The sequence below is a fragment of the Canis lupus genome, chromosome 35, assembly GCF_048164855.1.
Source record: "Canis lupus baileyi chromosome 35, mCanLup2.hap1, whole genome shotgun sequence".
Classification (NCBI taxonomy): domain Eukaryota; kingdom Metazoa; phylum Chordata; class Mammalia; order Carnivora; family Canidae; genus Canis; species Canis lupus.
The window spans coordinates 10,089,657-10,106,602 of record NC_132872.1 but is presented as its reverse complement, the minus strand read 5'-3'; the positions used below and the strand labels follow the sequence as shown (position 1 = coordinate 10,106,602).

General features: G+C 38.8%; 1 long non-coding RNA gene across 3 annotated transcripts in view; it reads right to left on the bottom strand.

Moving 5' to 3' along the window:
• Positions 1 to 16,946, bottom strand: part of LOC140624808 (uncharacterized) — a 610,288-nt gene that overhangs the window by 171,737 nt on the left and 421,605 nt on the right. Inside the window, exon 2 of one of the 3 annotated variants that reach the window (XR_012024247.1) lies at positions 16,297 to 16,384. The exons of the other annotated variants lie outside the window; for them this stretch is intronic. This is a non-coding gene — a long non-coding RNA (uncharacterized lncRNA). The remainder of the gene's footprint in view (positions 1 to 16,296; positions 16,385 to 16,946) is intronic. 3 annotated transcript variants of the gene reach the window in all.

Below are 16,946 nucleotides of genomic sequence, written 5' to 3'. Positions count from 1 at the left end.
TTTTACCTCCTTTAAAATTGAGAGACATACAAAAATTCACACAGGGGTCTTGTCATTATAAAGAATGGGTCTGCCTCTAAGGTCTTGACATTGTCCTTTATCTCTTTACCGACCTTCTCACATCCCTCTCCTACTCTTTATTTACCATCTCTCAAATCTACTTCTTGCCCCCATTTTGTACCTAAATCTACCAAATTGTGACAATACTCAAAAGATCATCAGTCCTTCTCTGATTTTGCTTTTCCTGTAAACCCAATTTAGGCCAAGAAGAGATCGGTCTTTTCAAAACGTTTCTGTTTAGTGGCCAAAGTGCAGAATAATTTTTTTTTTTTTTTGCAGCATGTTCTATAGAAAAATAATTCTCAAAATGTTGGTAAGTGTTTTGAAAGGAAAAATAAGTTCTCTATAGATTTTATGTAACTAGTGGTTTTGTTATATTCCAGGTTAGAAGTCCCGAGTATGTATTAACCTATTAGAGTTTCTAAGTCATTTGTAGTAAAGAAGGTTGATAAATTTGATCTAACATCTATTTTGCAAGTTTTTGTAGCTATGGTGTTCTCTTTTACCTGATAACATCTTAGTTAATTTATGGTTTGTAGACACAGCTTGGGAAATTACAATAAAGTAAAAAACAACAAAACTGAATTTTGACTTTAGAAAATCAGAATTATGACAATAGTAATACCTAATATTAAATTATTAATAGCTAATATTAAAATAAGCCAAGTGCTGCTGTAAGTGATTGGCATATATTGATGCATTTAATCTCATTGGAGCAAATGAAGTAATATTATTAGTTCCATACTACAGATACAGAAACTGGTATTCTGAGAGATTAAGGAATTTACATAACAGAACTGGGATTCAAACCTAGGTAATTAGATTCCAAAGTCTAAGATTTTATGCTATTTGGCCTCTGTTCTCTACCAGATGCATAATCTGAGGCAAGTTACCATACCTCTCTAGGTCAAATTTCCTATTGATCCAACAGGATTAATGTTACCTACTGTGGCCGCCATAAGAAAATCACAGAGCTCACTGCAGTGTCTGGAATATATTACAGGTACTGAGAATACCTATTTATTAAATACTACTCAAGAACTCTGGGTTTGCTCATCCCCTGGCTGCATACACACAACTTCTGGTCACCTAGTATTTTGAGGCAAAGAGGTATGACACTGTGCTGAACCCTTTGAAAATTCTTACTCTAGGACTTGAGCAGATACTTACAGCCATCCCTTAACCTAGGACCCTTCCGTGCCAACTGCCTGTTGCAATGCATACTGCAGGCTTCTTAAATGCAGTGTGCACTCCTCATCCGTGGACGCTCAGAACGTGATTCAAACCTGTCAGCCCAGGAGTTCCGGACAGCGAGGCACTGCCTGGCTGCCTTGCCATCCCTCCAAATGTCACTGTCCTTTCCTGAGTTTTTCTTTCTCAATGAAAAAAAAAAAAAATCATTTCATTCCAAATCTAATAGTCAAAATATATAAAAATCTCCCACTTCGGTATATATGCCTGAATTTCTGCCAGGATCTGGCTCCATCAATCACTTCATGGTCCTTTGTATTCTCTCTCTTTCTTACTTTCCCTCCCTGCTCCATCCCCCCCTTGTTTACTCACACAAAGGAACAGTACACTGGTGCCTTCAGGCCATATTTACACTGCAACCACACTGCCCACCCACACCACACTACACAGCAAAGCATGCATTCTACTTTACTTTCTCATTAATTCCTCCTCTTTTTCTCCCCTAGCATCCAACTTCTCAAAACAACCAACTTGCCAGGTCTATTTCCCCACCAAACGCCCTCAACCCCATGCAACTCAGCTGCATTCCCACGATCTATAAAAACCACTTTCCTCGAAGGTCATCCTAATCGTCAAATGCAACAGCCTTTGCTTGGCTGTGATTTTCTTTGGACTCTCTGACATGTTGTTATGTCTACCTCCTTCTTGCAAAGTTCTTCTCAGATCTTTCTGGCACTACATTATTGTGATCTCCTTTCTGTCCTTTCAGCCAGGTTTTATCTGTCTCTCTCACTGGCTTTCCCCCCTTATTTTGCATTTTAAACATGGACTGACCCCTGTGGCTTCAACCTCTGCCTTCTGCTTTTTCCATATTATTTTCCCACTAGGACATCATCCACTTCACGGCTCTAACAATCACTTTTATGCAGATGGTGCAAGAAACTACTAAATCATAATTGTGAGGAAAGGCAACACATCTAATTCATCTTACGAATTCCCATGGTACCTAGCAGAATATGCCATACGGAATGGGTATGTGTGTGCGTGCAAAGTGTATATATAAAATGAAGGAAGAGACTATCTCTTTGACCTAGCACTGCCAAGGAATCTGAATCATATGTTTAGGCATTGAGTGTTAATTCACTTCAAATGCTAAAACAAATGCCTGGAAATTGCTGTTTTGCCCCCTGAAGGGCTTGTGAGCCCGGGTCATGTTGCTCTGTGAGTGGGAAAACCGTGTAGACCTAGATGGACAGAGAGGTGAGGAGAAAGGAAAATGCAGATGCAGTAGAGACAAGGTAAGTTGAAGAAGAGCAAAGGGAGTATTTGGCTGGAAGGAACACGAGAGGAAGGGGAGGAGCAGAGTCTGGCTGGTGGAGAGAAAGGCAGGGGAAAAACATTGCTTTTCAATACTAGCCCTTGAACCTCCTTTTGCAAATGTTCATGTGTCCTTTTTTGTTACGCTCAAATATTGCTATCTTGCCTCAAAAGGAGACTGACATTCCCAGATAAATTCGTACAATTTCTAGAAATCTCTCATTCTTTGTAAGATACTCACTCAAGCTCTGACATCAGAACAGTAAGCAATGGGAAAAAGAAGAGTAATGGAACCAGCATCACAAGGCAGACAAAGGGTTAATTATGATATGAGTGGAGAAGGTGGGAGAAAAAGGCTAAAAAAAAAAAAAAAAAAAAAAGACGTTCAGCCTTCTGCTAAATTTGCCTTTCTTAATCCTTAGACTCTATTACACTTAAATCATATATAAGGGAGAAAGAGGGGTACTGAGAAGGGGGGGGGTCAGGCTATTTATTTGAACATTTGATAAAACCTCATTATATTCCCTTCCTAATCCTGTGTCATTAGGAGCAAAATGTTACATTGGGAGACCATTTAGATATAAATGCCTGCAACCTTCCTATCAGACCTGCTGACTTTCTCTTTCTTTATTTCTCACTCTCTCTTTTTGTCACTGCAGCCAATTATGTTGAGATATGATTTTCAGCCAGGCAATCTAGCTCTGGCATCAGGGGTCCCACAATAGCCTGGCTGGAGACCCTCTCGGCCTCTAATATTATTATTTTTTGGCAGGGTCATTATGATGATAATAACTGGGAACAAATGTCTCTATTCAGCAAAAAGAGAAAAACAAAACAAAGCAAAACAAAAAACTCCTACCATCTAACATTTAGATAAGCCTACAATTGTAACACAAATCCAAAGGAGGAAGCCTACATAATTTAAAGTTAAGGTTAATTCTTGAAATTGGTGAGGATAATTAAAGAATGAAAGAGGCCAATTGTGTTTGAAATTACTGAGTCAGATCCAATCTTTCACTGGGCTCCATACAAATGTTGCATTATATATAGGTTAATGTGCTAGCAAATGACACAGCTCACAATTTATACTGTGGTTTAGCTTACAAAGTGTCATTTGGACCTGGGGTATCTTTCATCTGCATTTTAAAACTAAACCTGTGACTACCAATGAGCCAAATGTCCTACATTCCTCGTTGTAAATTTGAGTGTCTTTTAGGTCTGTGTTTCTTTATTCAGCCTCAGGAGCGGTATTCAGGGTAATGAGAAGTGCTTTGTCTATATTCGAAGTCTGAGAGTCCTTGGAAACCAACTTAACTTGGTAATTCACAGAGAACTTATTTTCAATACATGTGCATCCAATACCACAAGCGATAATTACACAGTATCCTCCCATTCATACCCACCCCCCCTTACCACCACACAGTTGAGGCACAGAGGTTGTTGAACACATTGATGGGGCAAGTGTGTATCTATTTATGTAGTGGTAAGATGTGTCTTCAGCTCACATTTCAACTAACCCCAACCTAATTTAAGGAAAAAAAAAAAAAAAGAAAAAAGAAAAAAAGAAAAAGAGAGAGAGAGAGAGAGAAGCAGAGCCTAGATGCTGTTGGCCAGAACCCAGAATCCTCAGATTAGAAAAAGGGTGAGCGGGGGCACAGCACAGTCATTTCTGGCCTAATAAGTAAGGCTGGCAGCCAGCATTATACAAAGCTCATTGGAGGGAAGCAAAGCCTCGTTGGTAAAACTGTGATAAAGAATTAGAATTTTCTGAAAATAGTAATAAGACCTCGATACAAAGACCTGACCAATCCAAGCACATATGGCAAGGGAAAAGAAGAAGTGGACTACACCAAAGAAAATGTGCAGAAACTAAATAACAGAAAGAAGAATAGAGAATGGACACAAGGACAATTAATCTTTTGCCCGTTTTTATGCATGTTAAGCAATGTCTGTAATTAGTAGCATGTTTAAGTGATTTGTGATAAATGGTATGCACTTCTCATCACATACAGAAGTTCAGTCTTTCTCACCTCCTATATATGTAGGGTCCTAAAGCCCTTAAAATGGGCTTTGAGGTGTTACAGACAGATATGTGTGCTGGGTGGAGCTCTATCAATCACAGTAGAGATTCTGGAGCCCAGAGCAGACAAATGGGCTGTAACACCTCCTGCAGAATGCAGCTTTGACAGTAATTATTCCTGAGAGGTTTGTGTGTTCTTGTGTGTACACACGCAGGTTGAGCTACTAGAGGAAAGGAAGGGGTAGACAGACCGGGAAAGGATGTCCTGTGACAATTCTTTCTGAAAAGTTCACTAGAAAACAAAACAAAACAAAACAAAACAAAACAAAAAAAAACAGCTTTTTTTTTTTTTTGCCAACACAACTTCCGTCTTGGTATCAAGCAATTAACAAAGACCTCTTCAAAATCTAATGCTGATGGGTCCTAAAAAGTTCAAGACAACATTATTATTTAAAAACAATTATAATCCATTGTGAAAACAATTAGAATAGGACATAAAACTGCAAAAGCAAGTGCTAAATTACAGGGTTATAAGCATCCAGAAACATGGAGGCATTCCTTCCTCTACCTAAGGTCACAGGGGGATAACTGTGTAAAACAGGCTTCATTCTACAGAAGACCGCAATATTATGAGTTGATAGGAGCCACATCCAAACATAAAATGAACTGAAGAGGGAAAGAGATTGTAAGGAGGAAAGAAATGGAGAAAGATGGATTTAGTGCCATGCCAGTGAGAGCCATCGATGGCTCTGAGCGGGGTAAGAATAAAATGAAAAGGTTTTAGAAGACTAATATGGAATGCCAGTTAAGCAATAATCACTACAATAGGCAGGGTGGTGTCCAGGGATTTTTTTTTTCTCCCCTATCCATCGGACAGTCAAGTCTGAAGTGTATAGAGTGAAAGCAGAGCCTCTGCCCAGTGCTCTTCTCCCACATCTCTACGAAAACAAATCGTTGCTCTTTCTCCTTCCTTCTTCCTGTGTTAGCCGTCCTAATGCAACGCTTTCCCCTTCCTCATTGACTCTTTCTTCTAAGTATCACAGTGGATGGCTCACTGTGCTAAACTGGCAGCAAGGCAGAGAGATCCTATCGAGTTTATAGGAGCCCATAAAAAATGCAGATATTTCAACAAGAAATGAGATCTGAGGAATGAGGTATCCTTAGGGGTGCAGCCTAGGTTTCTTTTTCTTTTTTTTTTTTTTTCTTTTTTAATCTCCAGATCCCAGGACAGATGCTGGAAAAGCATCATAGGGCTCAAATATTTTTGTGGTGTCGAATTGGATTAGTCATAGACGTGGAGAATAAAAAATAGCTATGCTTGCATGGAATAATTAGTAACTGATGGACCCATAAAAAGAATTATTTTTCTTTTATCAGAAAATCTCAGATTTTTTGATAGAAGAAAGGCCTCAGAAACTTATTCATGGTAATTTCTTCATTTATCCTCAGATACTACCTATGGACCTAGTGGAAAGAAGAGTATCACCATTTTCCATATGGAGAAACTAAGACTCTAGAAGACTCTACGTGAAGACCTCATGGCAAGCTAAAAAAATGATGGAGCTGGGCTAGAACTCAGTAGTCTGTGTGCCTAACACCATTCCTACTACACCTCATGGCCTTTCTACATGATGTTTGGGGCAGTACATAATTAAGGCTGTTTGAGACTTTCTATAATTTAGGAGAGTTTGAGATAATGTAAAAGACACAAAATTGTCTAAGTTGGGAATGTAGGCCTTTTGAAAGTAATAGTATCTGGTTTCAGGGTTGCAGTTCCTACCTGCAAAGTACAAAAACAATTTTGGAAGGATTTCTATCTCTACTTCTTGATATAAGGCCTTCTAGGAAATTTTTAGGTATGGAAACATGCTATGTCTCCTACAAGTTCTTTCTTTTTTAGTATGCTTAGCTCATTTTCTACACCCCCTCCCTCATGATTGCATCTCCTTTGAAAAATTACTCCTATTAAACTAAATTTCTCTGTCACTGCAAGAGACATAAAATTAAAAACTATCTGTCTATAATCATGCCTGCCTTCTTCCTTGTCTCCCAGGCTCCATTTATCAATAATTAATATATAAAGAAGACTGAAATCCATTTCAATTTCAAAGGCCCAAACGTTCCGCTGATTAATAAAAAATTGTGCTCACAAAGATGGACAGACATGCCGTGGCGAAATGATGGAGGACACAGCATTAGCAGGGAATAGATTTGCAGGGCCACATGTGCCGCGGAGCCGACCTGGACCAGAAACAATATGTGTGGAGGAACAGTTCTACAGGGGTACCACCCACCAAGCCTGGCATCTTGGCATGTAAGAAATCTTGTGTGCAATTATCATCTTGATCTGTTCCATTGACTTTTCTACCCAGGACCTAACGAAGACAATAAAAGGGTTAACTCACACTCTAGGAAAGAACCCACTAGCTAGAATGATGAACACATCGGATTTACTCAATAATTACTACATGCGCTCTTATATATGTAACACTGTGATACTCTACAGTATGGGTTGCAGAAACCCACAGATATGTGGCTGTGGTTTGAGGATACTCTGAGTCCTACTAACTTTCTGATCTATCCAGTTTATGTCTTTGGTGGATCCCTTGACATTCAGTTCCCATGCTATTTGCTGTCAGCATGGGCTTCCATGTTTAGGGAGCTTGAGCACCAGTTGCAGGAAAATCGAGGCATTCTTTAAGTGTTCTAGTTTAATATAAGGGTGAAGTTTCCATCAAATGTCTAGCATTGCATGGAAGCACTAACCCAGAAGGTTCACTCTCCTATTCTCACTTCCCACAACACTAACTACAGCACTGTATTCCCAGGAACTGACTACAGTTCTAGTCTATCTATTGAGAGATTCACGTCCAAGTCTCTCTGGGTTATGTTGTGACAGGAGAGATTCCTTTAGCCCCAGGAACTCTGATGGTATAAAGCAATTTCAGGTTGAAGAAACATACACGGAAACTAAATAGCACGTGGGTGAAAATGGATAGGTGGGCGATGTCTTTTAGGTCTTTCATTAGAGAAGACCTAAAATCTCGACACTCCTCACACAGACTTCGAGGAAGAGTAGTCTGTATACCTCACTGATTTTATCTCACAACAGCTTTCCTCATTTGGCTGATACTTCTCTCTTTTATTTTTTTTAAGATTTTTATTTATCTATTCATGAGAAAGAGAAAGGGGGGGGGGCAGAGACATAGGCTGAGGGAGAAGCAGGATCCATGCAGGGAGCCCAATAAGGGACTCGATCCCAGGACCCCGTGATCACACCCTGAGCCAAAGGCAGATGCTCAACCACTGAGCCACTCAGGTGTCTCTATGGCTGATATTTCTAATTCCTCATGGAGCGCTGTAAATACCAGCGTTAATGGTAGATGGATTTGTCTTCCTATTTGATCAGTCTGAGGCTCCTTCCTCTTATTTCTGCTGTAGCTAGAATTCAGATTTATTGACGAACCCATGTGTAAACTGGAAACTGACTCAACAAGATATTTCAGGTCATGAAGTAGGCCTAATTGTGCATGTACATCTGTTCTCTGCTTTCTTTTGACATAGCCACAAATATAAAACATCAGGGAATCCAAGTTTCAGGAGATAGAAAGCAACTTAGGGAGCAAATAATAAGTCTTTCCTATTACAACTCGACAAGTTAAGTAATCATAGCTAACATTTAATAACAATGTACTCGGTACAGGCATTTTAAGAAACATCTGACCTAATTCTTTCATTAAAATTTGTAATAAATGTAGGAGCAGGTACTATTTTTTCCCCCTTTCACAAGCGAGGAAAGAGGCTCAGGGACATTAGGACATTTACCCATGGTAAAGTTGAGACTTGACCTCAGGCAGTCCAACACCACGGCTCATTCCCTTTACCATCACTCTTGATGGCCAGGTGAGGTCTCCATAAGGGTAGAGTCAGACGAGAATTGAGGACTCTGATCCTGCTACCAAAGCACTTTTCCTAGTCGCACACATGGTGACGTTTTTCCAAATGAAAATTAAGGGAGGGGAGACAGTGACAGACTCCAAAGTGAAAACATAAGAACCTATGGAATATTTTAGCCAATGATTGGCCAGTAAGTCAAAATATGCTAAGCGAAGACAGTTCTCCGTACCTACATCCTGTAAAGTGAAATCAAAATATTGACTGATTTGAGTCTTTGTTCTGCTGACTATATGTCCTCTTGATTGATATACTGGTACTATTCTTAGAATCGTAGAAGGGAATGTAGACGCAGAATATTCAAAATATAACTGTTAAAGTGTGAAGGCCTCCTCTCTCCTCTCTGCCAGACCCTCCCTCCTGCTCGCACGGTGTAGCTTGAACAACGCCAGACGGCAGTGGAAACCTCCCTTCCAAGGCCCAGGAGAAGCAAGAGCAAACGTGGTATATGAGCCAGTGATTGCAAGTCAGTAACAATCCCACAATTATATATACCATAACCAAATCAGGAACGCTGTGGTTAAGCCACAGCAGCAGACAGACAAACAAACTCTTTCTTGATTGTCTAAAGGACACACCCTGGTAAATAGGGTGTGTCCCATTTGGTAATTACTATGGAACAATATAGGAATAGATCAAGAGTGGTGTCTAGCAAAACAGCAATCACACTTTGCCTTGTAATGATGGCAGAGCTCTCGGGGAAACACAGTGAGCAGTACACCCTGCTGTTACACCACAGCAATAACACTCATTACCCCAGTAAATACTGTGGAAATGTGCAGTAACACACAGGGGCCTCCCCGCTGCGAGGCAGTGGCGGAATCACTCATTAGCCTGGGAAGTATCACTCAATCGTCTTTAATTACCTCCAAAATATATGGTAACCTGCCCACTGCCTACAGTGTAGTCACATCACTCATTACTTTCCCACCCTTTCCTTTTTTTTTTTTTTTTAACTTACTAAGGACCCCTGCAGTAGCCTTACTATAATGGTGATGTATTATAACTTATATGGGCTTAATCACATAGATTTGTGTGCTTTTTAGACTTACAAATACGCAGGCTCCCAATGTGAAATGAACACGGAGAAATATATGCAGAACTACTGACATCTTTCTGGTAAGTTCCCTTTTCTCACATTACTGAATTGTGGCAACACCGTTGTAATCCTTCCCTTTTATTCTGGAAATGAGAGTGCTAATTGCACCGTAGCCCCGTGGAATCTAGGGTACTTGTAATTATATCCAGTTACCAAGGAACACAGTAATTTCAAACCTATTACCCACAGGTATCATTTATGTTTATTGCCCTCTTTGCACAGCCACCACTTTTGCTCTGAATTCCAAGTGGCAGGATGCTTCGGTGAGGTACCTGTGTGATGGAGAGAGGAAGGTGGGAGTGAGGGAGGAGGGAGTGAGGAAGGTGGGAGTGAGGGAGACAGGAAGGAGCCAGGGAGGATAGAAAGTTGGTATGTTCCTTCTCAGGAGCCTTGGGTCTGACTTCTATTAGAGAAGGTTTGTCCAGGCCATTTTCAAGTGGGAAAAGGACCTTTTGGTTTGGGATTATGTTTCTTAGGACAGTTTGGAGAGGGAACTCAAAATATAAGGGTTTGATGTTTGAAACTTGATATCGTGGCACTTGCCTCGATGTGCCACAAGTACCTACATCAAGAGTGAACTAATTCTTGATCATGCCTTATCTGGGCATATGAATTAATAATCCTGCCATTTTAGAATGGCAGCTTGAAAAAATTAAACCTGAGTGGTGTTGTTTTCATGTGAAAAAAGAAAATAACTATGCCAGTGTTTTCATCACTTTGATTTGAACAATATACTCTAAAAATTCTAACTTCGTGGAAGCTGTCAGTCGTCCTTTCACATTCCAAAAGAGTGATAGATGGGTGTTTTCCTTTCCTGTGGTCACTGTTGGAGTTGATTTGCAATGCTACAGTTTTAAAAGGAAGACCAAGTCTCAGACTCATGAATAGTAATAGTGAATGGGTACTGAACGAATAAGTCAAGTATCACTTAGCCATAGTAATTACTCAGAAAAATAACATTATTGGCCCTGTTTATAAAGAAGGAGACTAAGCCTCTCAGAGGTTAAGTAACATGTGCACAAGATCATTTAGCAAGAGAGCTGGACAGTCACCGTTTGACAGCTCATTCAAGCTCCAAAGCTGGTCTTTCTACTATACTATCATGCCACTTACCCCATCTGCCTTGAGGTCTATTTCTATTGGCTTCTAGTTGTGTAATGTGTCCAACACACAGAATTGGCTCAGGATGTTAGAATTACAAAAAAAAAAAAAAATAATAATAACCCCTCCCTAAATTTATCTTCATTAGAGAAGATAGAGATTCAGGGTACTATAAAGCCTACACTATTAGTGGTTGTTGTCTTTAGGTTCCTTTACCCTGTGTAACAACCTCTTGAAAAAGTATGAAGGGTATATTTTTACCCCAAACTGGGCAGTTGGTCTTATTCATCATCCCTGGCTTTCTCTAGGTCAGTACAAACTGAAAAAAAAAAAAAAAAAAAAAAAAAAAAAAGAAAGAAAAAAAGAAAAAGAAAAAGAGCAAAGGAGAAGATAAAAACTTGGAACTTCTAAAATTGATCCAGAAGTCTACTACTGGATTCAAATATGGGATGGAGCTCTATCTTTTTGCTTGATCAATCAATTAGTTAAAGATCACACATTCTTTCTGTTTTTCATAACATTGCATATGTCATTTTTCTTGTTGATTTTCACTTTTCTTTATAATAGGATTTTTAGTAATAACTCATTTTTTTAATATTTAAATAAAGAAACCAGTACACTTTTCAAATGGTCCATTTGGTTTCTCAAAATAAGGTATTAGAAAAATAAATCTAATATATTTTAATAGAGAAAAAAATCTAATATAAATGCCTACATATACATACTGTCTGGGATCCACTGAGGTGCAGTAAAAAATGTTAAATCTACAGAGGCTGGTTAAAAATGCTTTCATTCAAAAAAACTATTGCATGTATAATTTGTTTAGCAATGGAAATAATAGTACTAAAATTATGTCTTGATTTTTTTTTTTTTTTTCTGAATGAGATTATGTAAAGATTATAAACCCATGAAAGTGCCTCTGGTTTACCCATGGAGTGCTGGGAGTCCTAGCAGGTCATCCACTGGGACTTGAATCACAGGCATTTTGAAAGTAGGGCTTGACACTCCATGGTGGATTTCATGGATGCCAAATCACCAGGCAGAGGGCAAGTCCTTCACATTGAGAGAGCTGCATTTATTCCTGGTCAGGTCACAGATGCAAATCAGCCGACAAATGTCTCATTATCCCCTGGGGTAAATTAACCTGAATCTCCCAAGAGGATATGTCCCTATTTTTCTGAAAAGGCTATTACTGAAATTAGTCAATAAAAGCAGCTATGTCTCTGTTACTTAAAAATCTGCCAATGTGGAGAGGAATTACTTTACTCAGAGTAGGAAAACTTGAATTCCAGAAACTTAGTTCTAGAACTTGGTATGCCTCCGTGGCAAAGCCACTTTATACCTCTATACAGTGTTGCTTCATCCACAGGGTGATAATTATACCCTGTGTCCCTAAAAGCCTCAGACAAAATTAGATAAAGGAATGAGGCCTAGAAGTCGTATATTTCAAACTTCACCTGGAAAAAGAGATATTTACCTAATACTTCTAAGTGTGCTTTTTGCCCCTCTCTATAGTAATATAGCATATAGTATAGCATACTCCATGAATTTATACCAACTCCCTTGAGTTTAATTAATTGATCAATTAATTTATTATTCTGCTTTGGATGTTTCGTTCCTTCCAAGCAAAGCTGATTTGGATCTATAACACTTCGATTCCAAATGTCAAAAAAAAATTGATTTGTAAGGTGTTTCAGTTTTTATTGTGTTACGAAAGCTCTTTTACCCAATCCATTCCCTCTGCCCTCATTTCGCAAAGCTACATACCTCTACGGCACATTTGGAATTCCACAAATTTTCGATAATAATTTTGAAATCATGAGGAATTCTAAATACTAATAGCTTGGGGTGGGATGTTCAGTGTTTATGTCCACAGGGTACCTAGTCTTTTCCAGCTCATTAAGTTTTGTTTTAATTAATCCTGGCACAACTTTATAAAGAAGGTGCCTTCTGGTTTTACGTTAAAGCATGCAGCCTAGGATTTATTTTTTTGGCTGTTTTGTTTTTCCTAGTCCATGACATTTGTCTCTGTGATCCATTCTAGTCCACAACATATGAGCAAAGTGAGAAAAGGAGAAATTAGTTGCTTAGTTGAATTTCATAAGAAGCATGCTTTAAAACACCATCATTTCCAATACCTTCACCATCAAATCAAATAAGCTGCATGCAATAAAATGAACACCCAAGTTATAGAAAGCTGGTTCCATTTCTAATAGTCTACACTCACAGGGCACAGCAGGGGCGGGAGGGGGGTGGTGGGAAAAAAATAACAATTATAATTTGTGTAGAGGTCATAATCTCCAAGTATTATCTCACTCAATTTTTATAGTACTTTTATAAGATAGGGTATAATATATACATTTTAAAGATGAGAAAATTGTGATTCAGAGGAGTTTTAAATAACTTGCTTAACTATTCAAAGACTAAATAAAGAGACCAAATATGAACCCGAATACCCTGATTTCAACTCTGAAAATGAACACGTATCCACACAAACACAAAATTAGCTGGAGAGCAGAATAACGAAAATCATTTGACCTGTATTTGATCAAAAGAAAAAATACAACATAAAATGCTTTAATATAAAGAGCATAAAATGCTCTCAAGTTCTCAAGTCCATGTTCCATGGTCTTTTTAAGGAGACTTTCTCAAATCAGTAGAAGAGCATCAGTTATGATTCTCTAAAATCTCCAGGGATCTCCAAGAAGTTCTCAGTAAATGCTTTCCAGATTGTCAGAAGACCATGCTCTTTATTTCACCTCCTCTTGCATTCCCTTTCCTACATAATGTCCTCTTTAGTTTACTGCATGTACAGGCAGGTCACGATGCTTGTTCTCCTGCTGGAAGTGCATGGAAATCTTGAATAACACAGCAGACACTACAGGTAGGCAACCACAAGTACAGTGCAATGGTTTTCTTTGCATTATTTAATGTCACAATGTAGCTTTTAATAGGTATCTCCATTTTCACTTCATTGGAAGCAGAAACTATTATTTTCAAATTTCTTGGAAGTTCTTCTGGCCCTATTTGCCTTCCATCGTCTGTTATCAGCAATAGTCAAACATCCACTGTACACCACTCTGATATGTTTTCTGAGCTCCCCTAACATCATAGCAACCCCCTACAAAGAGCTTCTCTTTCATCACAAAGGGCCAATGCCCAAGAGAGATTCCCTTGTACTTGACATGTTAGGAGTATGTGAAAAGAAAAGGCTGGAAATGAGTTTGTAGCATAAAAGTGTGCAGACAAATGCAAAAACTAGAGGACATAAGTTGTTTATCGTTAAGGTCAAGAAAAAAAATACCTATGACTGTAGCAAACGATGTTTGTGTAAGAAAACAATTACAAAGAAATGTGCACCACTAAAGGAATTTAATACTTTGAAACAGTATTGGTATCTAGAAAATGAAGCTGTGTTTTAAGAGTACCAATTGATATAGTATAAAGTAGAATAAGTTACACTCAAAAAAAGTTTTCATGATCTTTTAATGAAATACTTGTGGAATCTTTTTTTTTTTTTTTTTTGTGGAAAAATTTGAAGAGTAAGTAGCATATCATGAACTCTGGCTTGAGTTCTGATAAATCTGTTATGAATGACATCCCCCATGCTGTCCATGGCAGATCCCTCTGACTGGGTAGGGCCAAAAAACTCAGAGGATGTCCTCATCTTGACGAAAAGTGGAACTCATGTCTCCTTCTTAGACCTGGAGTTCTCACTATTTATGCATGCTTCTTCCAGATAACCAATGGGACCAGAGTTATCAGTGAGAGCAAGAGCTCAGTCCAGTGCTCTGATAAAGTCTGGGTGTAGGGGAAGGCCAGAAAGGACGAGCAGAAGGAAGGCTCTGAAAAGCCCATTCTAGTTTCACTGAAACTCTAATGAGGGATTCTAGAAGCTCTCACATTTTAATTAAGCTTTCTACAAATCAACAAAGGGAGAACATTTGGCCAGTATTTTATTTTCCAGTCTATTTCTTCAGGGAATATACCTAGAAACTATTTCTGAGGGTGAGCTTTTATATATCTGAAGGATGCAATTTGATTATGAACAGGCAGGAACTTGTAGAGTATCCATTTTCATTATACCTGTCTCTGAAACACCTACCAAGGATCTCATAAAACTTTATAAAACATTATCTAACTGAATTATCAGTCATCTGGTAATTCAATCTTTCAAGTCAACATTTCTCAGGGAAGGCTAATGATTTTATTAAACTTATAAAAACAAATTCCTTTCCAATTTCTTCTGCTAGCCACCTAGCCAACTTCTATCACCCTATAGACACACACGCACACACACACGCGTGCACACATATGTACACACAAAAACACACAGAGTTCTCCATATGTGTTCCAAGTTCATCATCTGTAAAATGTAGATAATAATAAAGTATATGGTTGCAGGATTAGTAGTAATGTATGTGTTGGGAGCTCCAACAAATAGGATGGACTTCCCGCTCTAAATTTGGGTTAGATGGTAAGACAGATGATGCCACACGTACAGCAAGGAAGTATGAAAGGGTTTACTTTTCACTTAATGTGGCATTCTGGAGAGAACAGAATAGGCTCCTAAGCAGGTTCAAAGTGGTTTCAGAGAACAGAGGGTTTTCTGAACGTTAGGGAGTGGGGCTGAAGTGAGGGTTCCCTTCCCTTGCACAGGCTAAGCCTTGCATGGTTTGAATATCCTGCTGGTGTCAAAGGAGGGAGCACCCAAGGCTTTCATAACAGCTTGTCAAGATGTGAGACAGAGGGTACAGGGGAGTGGTAGGGCTTGAAAGCTGTTGGCAATCAAACATCAAAAATGCAGGCAGACTATTGAAGCATATAAAGAATTTAGCATAGTGCACCTGGTAGATGTCCAGTAAGTGCCAGCTTTTGTTCTTAACACAATTATCATGCCCATGTCTGTGCTTCCTGCTGCCTGGCTGGCATGATGAGAAAATAATTTTAGGACATGGATCTAAAAGGAAATCAGTATGAATAGGACATAATTTGAAAGACTGGTAGTGTGACCCAAATATTATACCACAATGACAGCTTAGAGTGCTACATTTAACCTAAGTATAAAATTTAGTGGACTTGGATTCACTATACCTGAATTTAAATCTCAGCTCTATTCCTTAAAAGTGGTATGATTCTCAAGAGTGGCTTACATGCTCTCAAACTTACCAGCTCAATGCAAGTGATGCCATCACTTCCACTGGATTGTTATGAACAATGACAGGAAGCTAATACAGGTACTGGCACGTAGCAAAACTTCCTAATACTTATTATATGCTCAGCAAATAACAGTTGAATATGATTCTGAATATAACTCACCTAGACAATTTCTCTCAAGCTAGTACCCTGTACTAAAATATAAGGATAATAATGCTTACCTTATGTATCGTGTAGGGGTGTGATAGGAATTAAAATAAACAGATTATGTATCTGATGGTATTTTCTAAATGGAAATATGTATATTAATGTAAGACAACACATCACCTATCACATGGTATCAAAAAGAAAATACTGAAGACAACCACTAGAATTTTGACAGCACTAAAATACATACCATCCTCTCATGGTCCCAACTTCAATGAAGAATTCTTAAACCAGGTTAACTTTTCTAATCATATTACAGTCAAACATCCTCCGAAGCCCTGGTGATTTCAAAGAGGGCCAAGTTAGACCCATTTTTCTGGGGTTGGGAGCAATCCCAGATATTCACCCCCTCTCAGCCAACAGTCCTCATCTGTTGGTTCCAGTTGATATTTGAGATAACCTGCTCCCAGTAACTATCCATTTTAGATCCTGACTTCAGAAAAGACTCAAAAGCTTGAAAAAACTCACTGTCTTTCCATCACAGAGAATGATCAAATAAAAAGAAAGACCGAAGAGTTGTACTGAAAAGCAGGACACATAGAGGAAAAAAAGATCTAAGTGGACAAGGGTGAGAAAGGTGCTCTTGGAAAACAAATAAGAATGGTGAACAGGCCTGAAGAACATCTACCACACTGGAAGGATTCATGCGAAGGTTTCAAGATTATTAGTCAATACTCTGAGAGGGGCCACAACACAGCCATTTCCTCTTTCTTTCTTCTGTATCTCTTGTCTTCATGCCTATCTAACGCTAAAGCTTCATTTCTGAGATACTCATGCCAGATATAGGCTGCCTTCTAGAATCCTAACTCTAATCTCTATCATAGGACAATTGAGGCTGAT